Source organism: Prionailurus viverrinus, chromosome B4 (assembly GCF_022837055.1).
Source record: "Prionailurus viverrinus isolate Anna chromosome B4, UM_Priviv_1.0, whole genome shotgun sequence".
NCBI classification, from domain to species: Eukaryota; Metazoa; Chordata; class Mammalia; order Carnivora; family Felidae; genus Prionailurus; species Prionailurus viverrinus.
In genome coordinates this window covers 111,316,018-111,324,299 of record NC_062567.1, presented here as the reverse complement: position 1 = coordinate 111,324,299, position 8,282 = coordinate 111,316,018, and the positions used below count along the sequence as shown (strand labels likewise).

The following is an 8,282-nucleotide window of genomic DNA, read 5'->3' as shown; positions in this document are numbered from 1 at the left end:
CCAGTTGAGTCCTGCCCTAATTCTGGACCCACAGAATCATCACAAACAGCAATTTGTTGTCTTAAGGCATTAGGTATTGGACGGTTTGTTACACAGCAGATTAATTTAAATTTATTGAGATAATTTAAAGGGAACTGGTTAGCTCCCAGACCCCAATTCTGGGTAATCCAATTCAATTGGTCTGGGATTGGTATGTTTCAAGAGCTCTCCTTTAGCGGCTCTCGCACGGAACTCACTAGTTCAGAACCGCTGGACCAGCTGGGATCCTAAGTACTATATACTAAGTTAGAAAGTTACACTGAGCTGAAACGCGGGGAGAAGACTTCAACAAGTCATTAAAATCTGGGATTAGCCCGATAAAACAAAACAAAAACTCCTCCCTAGTCATCTCTGATATGACACATGAAGTCCGGTAAGTTGCAGAGGGACACATAAGGAAGAAGACAGCCACCAGAGATGTATGACTAAGCTGACAAAGAAAAAAAAAAAAATACTCCTCTGGTATTTTTCCTGAGCAGTGTAAGGTTTTTTTGTTTGTTTTGTTTTTGTTTCTTTTTTTTTTTTTTCTTCCTGTTTTCTCTCTCTTAGCTTTTTCTGTGTGTTTGCACTAAACGAAACTTGCCTGGAGTTGGGTGACAAAGGTCTGCTTTTCATTCTTATTCATGTCACCTTCAGCAGATCTTGCAGTGCGTTCTTGGGCCCATTAGGGCCTCACCCCCACATTCAGGCCCAGTAATACCTCAGTGGAGGCATAATTAGCCATACAATCAAAAGAAAATATTGATTTTTTTTTTTGGCCGAGATTTTCCGGATTGTATTGTGTGTTTCATGTCCAGTTTTCAGTTAAAATTTGGCTAATAAAAAGGCTTGACAATTTTGAGTGAAAACAAGAGAGAAATAAGTTTAAGACCCTTGGACGTACAGAGTGCTGTTAGATATTTTCCTCTTGCCCTGGAAAGTCATTAAGGAAATATGTATGCCAGGCCACACCGCCAATTTCGAGACATTGACGCTAACAAAGATGTCCGCATTCTAGTCACATCGGCAGAGTTTAACCTCAACTAATGTCTACTGATACATGACACTTTGCTTGCCCTTTAAACCATTTCTATCTTTGCTTCAGGCAAAATGCATTCTGTCTCTATTGATACATAATTGTCAGGTACTTGAATCTAAAACTGTAGACTTAGCAGAACCAACTAGAGAAGAAGGAAGGAAGGAAGGAAGAAACTGCTGGTTTTCATTGGTGCCGTGTCTGATTTGAAGCTTCATATTTCAGAAGCCGGTATAGGAGTCTCCAGTGATGTTGATTATAATCGTTGCTATGTGGTCCCCGTGTTTTCCAGGGCACCGATATAAGACCACATGTGCAATTGGCTGAATAGCGCTGATTAGTGAATGAATATGACATAGAAAAGCCTAGAGGTCTTCCAGCCCCCAGCCACTTTCCAGGAGGGGGAGGAACATCCTCTGGGCCAGGCACATTCAGCCTTTGGATGTGTTCATATGAAATACTTTCAATGCTCCAGTTTCCACTCATGTGGATTTTTCCTGGCTCCAGCTCAGTGACCTGATTCTCTAATTTTTCCCCCTCTGAGAACATACTTTTTCTTAAGTTATTTTTTCTCTGAAATCCACACCGCCTCCCCTTCCCTTCCCTTTTGATTTCTTATTCAGCCTGGAAACTACCTCACCAGTTGTAATTAGCCTGAATACTTGGGGGAGGGAGGAGGGCTCTCCTCAGGAAATAACCAGAATAAAGCAAGACTCCTTCTTCTCAGAGTGAGGAAGAGGAACCCAAGCCCGTGGAAGCTGATTAAATCTCTTCTTGCTTTTTCATCTATTGCAAAGCACCAAAGTCTGACGAGGGCCTGTTCTTTGTGTTATTTTATAACCTTAATTGACCCATACCACACATTGTCAGCTTGTTAGGCCAAATACACTTTCTAATGTGCTTTCTTGGACTGAGAGAAGAGCAGAGATATACAATTTTAAGTGTCAAGTTAGAGGCTTTCTGTGTTTTTTTCTCTCTCAGTCTTTTCTTTGTGTCTGTACTAAATGAGACTTGCCTGGAGTTGGGTGACAAAGGTCTGCATTTTATTCCTATTAATGTCAGCTTGAGCAAATTTTGCAGTGTGTTAGCGGGTCCATTAGGTCCTCGCAAATATTATTTCTGTGAAGGAATTCACGTTTCCTATGTTTTCTACAAGTCAATGTGTCAGGGTTTTTTTTTTTTTCCAGTAATAATAACTTGAAGTCTTAACATGCTGGACACTGTTCAGCCTTTTAGTGACACTATGTTGACTCGTCTCGAAAATAATCCTGAAGGTAGTTACCGATATCCCCATTTTTCAGATGACAAATCTGAAGCTTGGTGTGAAGTCTAATAACTGGCCCGAAGGGGCACAGTTAGTAAGTGTCAGACCCGAGATTCAAACCCAAGGCTGGTTAGCACCAAGCCTTTATATTAACCGCTTTACTAAATTGCCTTTCCTTTTTCTATTTTTGTATTTTATTTGGGAGAAAGAGAGAAAGAGAGTGAGTAGGGGAGAGGGGCAGAGGGAGTGAGAATCTGAAGAATCATGCTGAGCATGGAGCTGGACACAGGGCTCGATCCCACGACCCTGGGATCGTGACCTAGGCCAAAATGAAGAGTTGATCACTCAACCTACGGAGCCGCCCAGGCACCCCCTGCTAAATTGCCTTTAAAAGACATGTATTGGGGCGCCTGGGTGGCTCAGTCGGTTAAGCATCCGACTTCAGCTCAGGTCACGATCTCGCGGTCCGTGAGTTCGAGCCCCGCATAGGCTCTGGGCTGATGGCTCAGAGCCTGGAGCCTGCTTCCGATTCTGTGTCTCCCTCTCTCTCTGCCCCTCCCCAGTTCATGCTCTGTCTCTCTCTGTCCCAAAAATAAATAAACGTTAAAAAAAAAAAAATTTAAAAGACATGTACTGCCAGCTTAGAAATTGTTGAAGAGGGAGAAAAAGAGAGAGAACTTTTTTTTTTTTTTTTTTTTTTTTTTAAGAACAAGGAAAGAGAGAAAATAAAAAACAATTCTACTTGTGTGTAGCCTGCAGGTGATGGACGGGGAACTGGAGGGTGGCTGTTCAGAACTGTTTAAACCCGGAGAAGGGGCACCTGGGTGGCTCAGTCAGCTAAGCATCCAAATCTTGATTTTGGCTCAGGTCATAATCTTACTGCCATGAGATCGAGCCTTGTGTCATGCTCAACGCTCGCACACAGCCTGCTTGGGATTCTCTCTCTCCCTCTCTCTCTGCCCTGTTTGCCTGTGCTCTCTCTCTCTCTCTCTCTCTCTCTCAAAACAAACCAAACAAAACCAAAAACCTGGGGAAGGAAGGCACTCAGGGCAGAGAACACCTGCTTTGCAGAGATCTAATGTAATACAAGAAAGCTTGTTATAGCTGGCGGACCTGTTTCCAAGAATGGTTACAGGCATTGCCATTTTTAAAAAATTAGTTGTTGAACTTGGTATAAACTGTCTCTAATCACCAAGAAGTCACTGAGCTGACATATAATCCCCTTTATCAATCAGTGGTCATTAGTGATTTGGAGAAGATAGTGACCTCTCCCTTTTGGTAAGGGAAGCATCTCCTAACAAACAAAATTTCAGAAACTTTCTCTGGCCCTTTGAAAAGTGTAAGTACGAGAGGAAGCAGAAACACAGAAGCCGATTTTCTCATGTTTGCAGGCCTCCCATGATGTGCTGAGACCATAATATTTTACTCCCTGTCATGTATTTTACAAAATCTAAAATGAAAATCTGTGTAATTATAAACATTAGATACTAATTTAAAAATATCTGTTGGTTTCTGCTAGTTCGTTAAAACTGATGACAATGAGTACTTGCCCTATGGTTACCTTATCGATAGATACTGTCTTTAGACCAGAGACTCGGGATTCAACAGCCTGTTATACAGGCACCAACACCACCAGGAAACCCCTCTCTGACCTGCACAAAGCTATTATTTTGTGTGTCCAAAAGATAACTGAGACTAAGAACAAAAATTTTTAATGTTTATTTATTTATTTTGAGAGTGAGAGGATGTGAGCAGGGGAGGGGCAGAGAGAGAGAGAATCCCAAGCAGGCTCCGTGCTGTGGGCACAGAGCCTGACCTGGGACTTGATCCCACGACACTGGGATCATGACCTGAGCCAAAACCAAGACTTGGAGGCTCAACCAACTGAGCCATCCGGGCATCCCCAGGCCTGAATTTCCAGAGCCACCATAGCTGAGAGTTGGCTAGCTGATTGGAACAGAATCCTGAGAAGCATGGGTGAAATCTCGGGGACCATGGTCACTGGACAATGAACACTCAGAAATCTACAGGAAATGTCATTTCATTTTACCTTTGAAGTTCATGTCGAGAAGATCATTCACATTTGTGACCATGGCACTGAGACATTTTTGTAATTTCCCATAGCTTAAGGGGTTTTCATGGTCCATTAAGTATCTATGGTATTTGAAACAGCATTACAACCTATTAAATCCACGACCCACAAAATAGAAAGCTTGATAGGCACAAAAGAGTAATTCACAAGAATAGTTTTCTAGAAGATTATTTCTTTGTAAAAATGTATATATATATATATATATATATATATATATATATGTAGGTATTTGGGTCCTTGGGATCATTGGTAAGTAAACTCTAAAGGGAGAACAACTGCTTCTATCTAATTTCCTCTGTCACATGTTTTTGGCTTCTTATAGCAAATGTGTCTAGATGTGTCTGTAGCATTACATGCTCAAGACATTAGGAGTCACTGGTTTAGAATTCATGATTCTACTTACTTTCCATGCCAAAGTTTGACCACACCTGTATATCCAAATCCCAGAGGGAGACCTACTCATTGCAATAAAAATATCTTCAACCAGCGACTGCTTTAATTTACCTTGGCTTTGGTCTTACCAAATGACTCACCCAACACTTACAAGAACTCCCGTATTGAATAAATAAAATATAACTGAATCCCTAATTTGCAGGAACTAACTGAACTACTTACTAATCCTTCCTCCCTTGGAGATAGAAGGACTGGCAACATTTTGTCCTTTGAAATGAAACTTTTTTTTTTTTTTCTTTTTAATAGACCCTTGGAAAATCACCATTTGACTTCTGGACACTGTTTCAGACTTCAGTGTTAATTTTATTAAGCAGTATAATCAGAAAGTCACTTGAATCATCATGTAATAATTTTTGCTTCTGGATCTGAATAGTCATGGCTCTAAGGACTGAATGATCAAATAATCAAATAAACCAGGAGAGAATTAATCAACTCAGTGTTATTCAGACCCCAAAGTAATTCCTTTAGCGATTCTTGTTTTTAAAAATGTAATCTTAAAAAAAAAAAAAAAAAACAACCAAAAAGGGTAATAGGGATTTGGGGAGGTGTCTTACAACAGAGGTGTGTTGGTAACTTTGGAAACCCAAAAGAAAGGAGAGGGACACATTTTATGGAATCTTATACCAAGCACACATAGTCTACAGGGTGAGGGCATATTTCCTAAATCTTCCAGGGCTTTACTATCCTCTTTAGCAAATTTGGACTAGTTATACTAACTGATCTCACCATATGTTATGGAGAATAATTTATATGTACTTTCAAGACCAAAAAAAAAAAAAAGTAAAATGTTCAGGGTAGAAACCCAAATACCTCTAGTGTCATACGTAACACCATGCGGTAATAAAAGTACCCATTCTCCCTCTTTCTCAAGTTCTTCTACTTAGTATTATTTTTTCTAGTCTCAGTGGTACTCATATTCATTTACGTGAAAACTCTCCTTCTTAGATTACGGTATCATATTCATTCAACAAACACTTGATGAGTACTTGATTTGTGCCCGTGTTGTACTGTAGACAGGATGAATGAAACATGGCTCAGCATTGAAGTTGCTCAAAGCTCAGTTGAGGAGATAGAGACATAAGCCAATAAGTATAATTGTGAAAAGTGTTGTAAGGGTAAAATGTATTAGAGGATCCCAGGGGAAAGAAGGTACTATTTGCACCTCTCCCATCCTCTGTCATATACACTCTGTACGGTCTATCACCCTCACTACTCCTCAAACAAAACGTCAACAATGGCTCCCATGTTGCCAAATCTGGGTCATGCCTTCATCCTCATCTTGCTCAACATGTTGGCAATATTTCACAGAGTTGTTCATTTCCTCCTTCTGGAAAGGCTTTCTTCACTTGGCCCCAGAGTAGTCACTCTTACTTCACTTCCTGTCTCACTGGTCACTCATTTTAAGTCTTCTTTGTGGCTCTTCTTCCTCTTCCCAAGCTCCAAACGTTGGGTTGTTCCAGAACTTAGTCCCTGACCTCTAGTCTGTTCTCACTTCTCCCTAACTGATCCTATCTGATTTCAGCTTTATTGCAGGTAACTCCCAGATAACTAGTCTATCCATATTATTTCCACTGAACTCAAAACCATTAATTCAACTGCCTATTTAATGTTACCACTTACAGATCTAATAAGCATCTTAAGAATAACATAACTTAAGGGGCACCTGGGTGGCTCAGTCGGTTGAGTGTCCGATTTTAGCTCAGGTCATGATCTCATCTCATGGTCTGTGAGTTCGAGCCCCGTGTCAGGCTTTATGCTGACAGCTCAGAGCCTGGAACCTGCTTCAGATTCTGTGTCTCCCTCTCTCTCTGACCCTCCCCCATTCATGTTCTGTCTCTCTCTGTCTCAAAAATAAAATAAGAAAATATTTAAAAACATTAAAAAAAAAGAATAACATAACTTAAATAAATCTTTGTTATTCCCTCCCCATCTGTAATTCCTACAGTTTTTGCTATCTCAGTCCTTCAGATTTCACCCTTCCAGTTGCTCAGGTTAAAATTCTTGGGTGTTATCCTTGAGTATTTCCTCCACACACTACCTTTCAGCTTTGCCTTCAAAATATATTCAGCATCTGACCACTCATACCATTGCGGCTATCATCCCCCTAAACAACATTTGTCCCCCGGATTATTGCAACAGCCTCCTTAGCGGTCTCTCAGCTTTCATTCCAACTTCCCTACACTTCATCTTACACGCGGCTATTGGAGAGATCCTATTAAAATAGAAGGCAGATGACAGCACCCTCTGCTCTCTACCTTTCAGTGGTTTCCATACTTATTGAGAATAAAAATCAAAGTCCTTTCCATGGCCTATAAGGCTTTAAACAACGTTGCCCACAGCTACGTTTCTGATCTCCTCCCTCACTCCTTCACTACACCACCCTGGCCCCCTTTCACTTCCTCCAGTATATCAAGAATGCTCTGCCTTGGGCACTTTGTACTTGGCACTCCCTCTGCCTGGAATGCTTACCACCCTGCCCCACCCCCCACCTCATCCACATTGATGGAGCTTATAACTTTATTTTCATCTTTGTGCCCATATCACCTCGTCAAAGTTGCCTTCCTTGACCACTCTATTTAAAATAACATCCTCGTGCTCGCTTTGGCGGCACATGTACTAAAATTGGAACAACACCGAGAAGATTAGCACTGCCCTGTGCAAAGATAACACGCAAATTCCTGAAGCCTTCCATATTTTCGTGCGCCAAGCGAAATTCGTCAGTCAGGGAAAGACAAGTATCGTATGACTTCACTCATATGAGGACTTTAAGAGACAAAACAGAAGAACATAAGGGAAGGGAAGCAAAAATAATATAAAAACAGGGAGGGGGACAAAACAGAAGAGACCCTTAAATATGGAGAACAAACAGAGGGTTATTGGAGGGGGTGGGGCAGGGGGGATGGGCTAAATCAGTAAGGGGCTGAAGGAATCTGCTCCTGAAATCATTGTGGCACGATATGCTAACTTGGATGCAAATGTAAAAAATAAATTAAATTTAAAAAATAACATCCTCACCCCTTACTTTGCCTGATTTTTCTTCATTGTAGTTCTACCTGCCTTGCATGCTTTTGTTTGCCACTGATTTACTATCTATTTGCTCCCACTAGAATCTGAATTCTATGCAGTAGAAAATGTTGTCTGTTTTCTCCCTGCTACATCTCTAGATCCCGGGACAGTCTCTGACACCTAATAGCGTTCCAATAAATTAATTTATTTGAGCTGGGGGTAAAGGACAAAAGCTCCAAGACGAAAGAAACCAGCACGTGCAAAGGAATACATTTGGTGTATCTAAAACAGGAGTTGGCAGACTACATTCTGGGGGCCAAATCTAGCCTGCCACTTGTTTTTGTTTTTGTTTTTTTAAGTGAAATTTTACTGAGAGATAGCCATGCTCATTCATTTATGTCTTAAAGATGACT

At 40.9% G+C, this 8,282-nt stretch overlaps 1 non-coding gene across 1 annotated transcript; it reads left to right on the top strand.

The window, feature by feature from the left end:
- The first annotated feature begins 7,455 nt into the window (after window positions 1-7,455).
- Window positions 7,456-7,561, top strand: LOC125171392 (U6 spliceosomal RNA). The gene has a single exon (XR_007154309.1). It is a non-coding gene; the product is annotated as a U6 spliceosomal RNA (small nuclear RNA).
- Window positions 7,562-8,282: the final 721 nt, after the last annotated feature.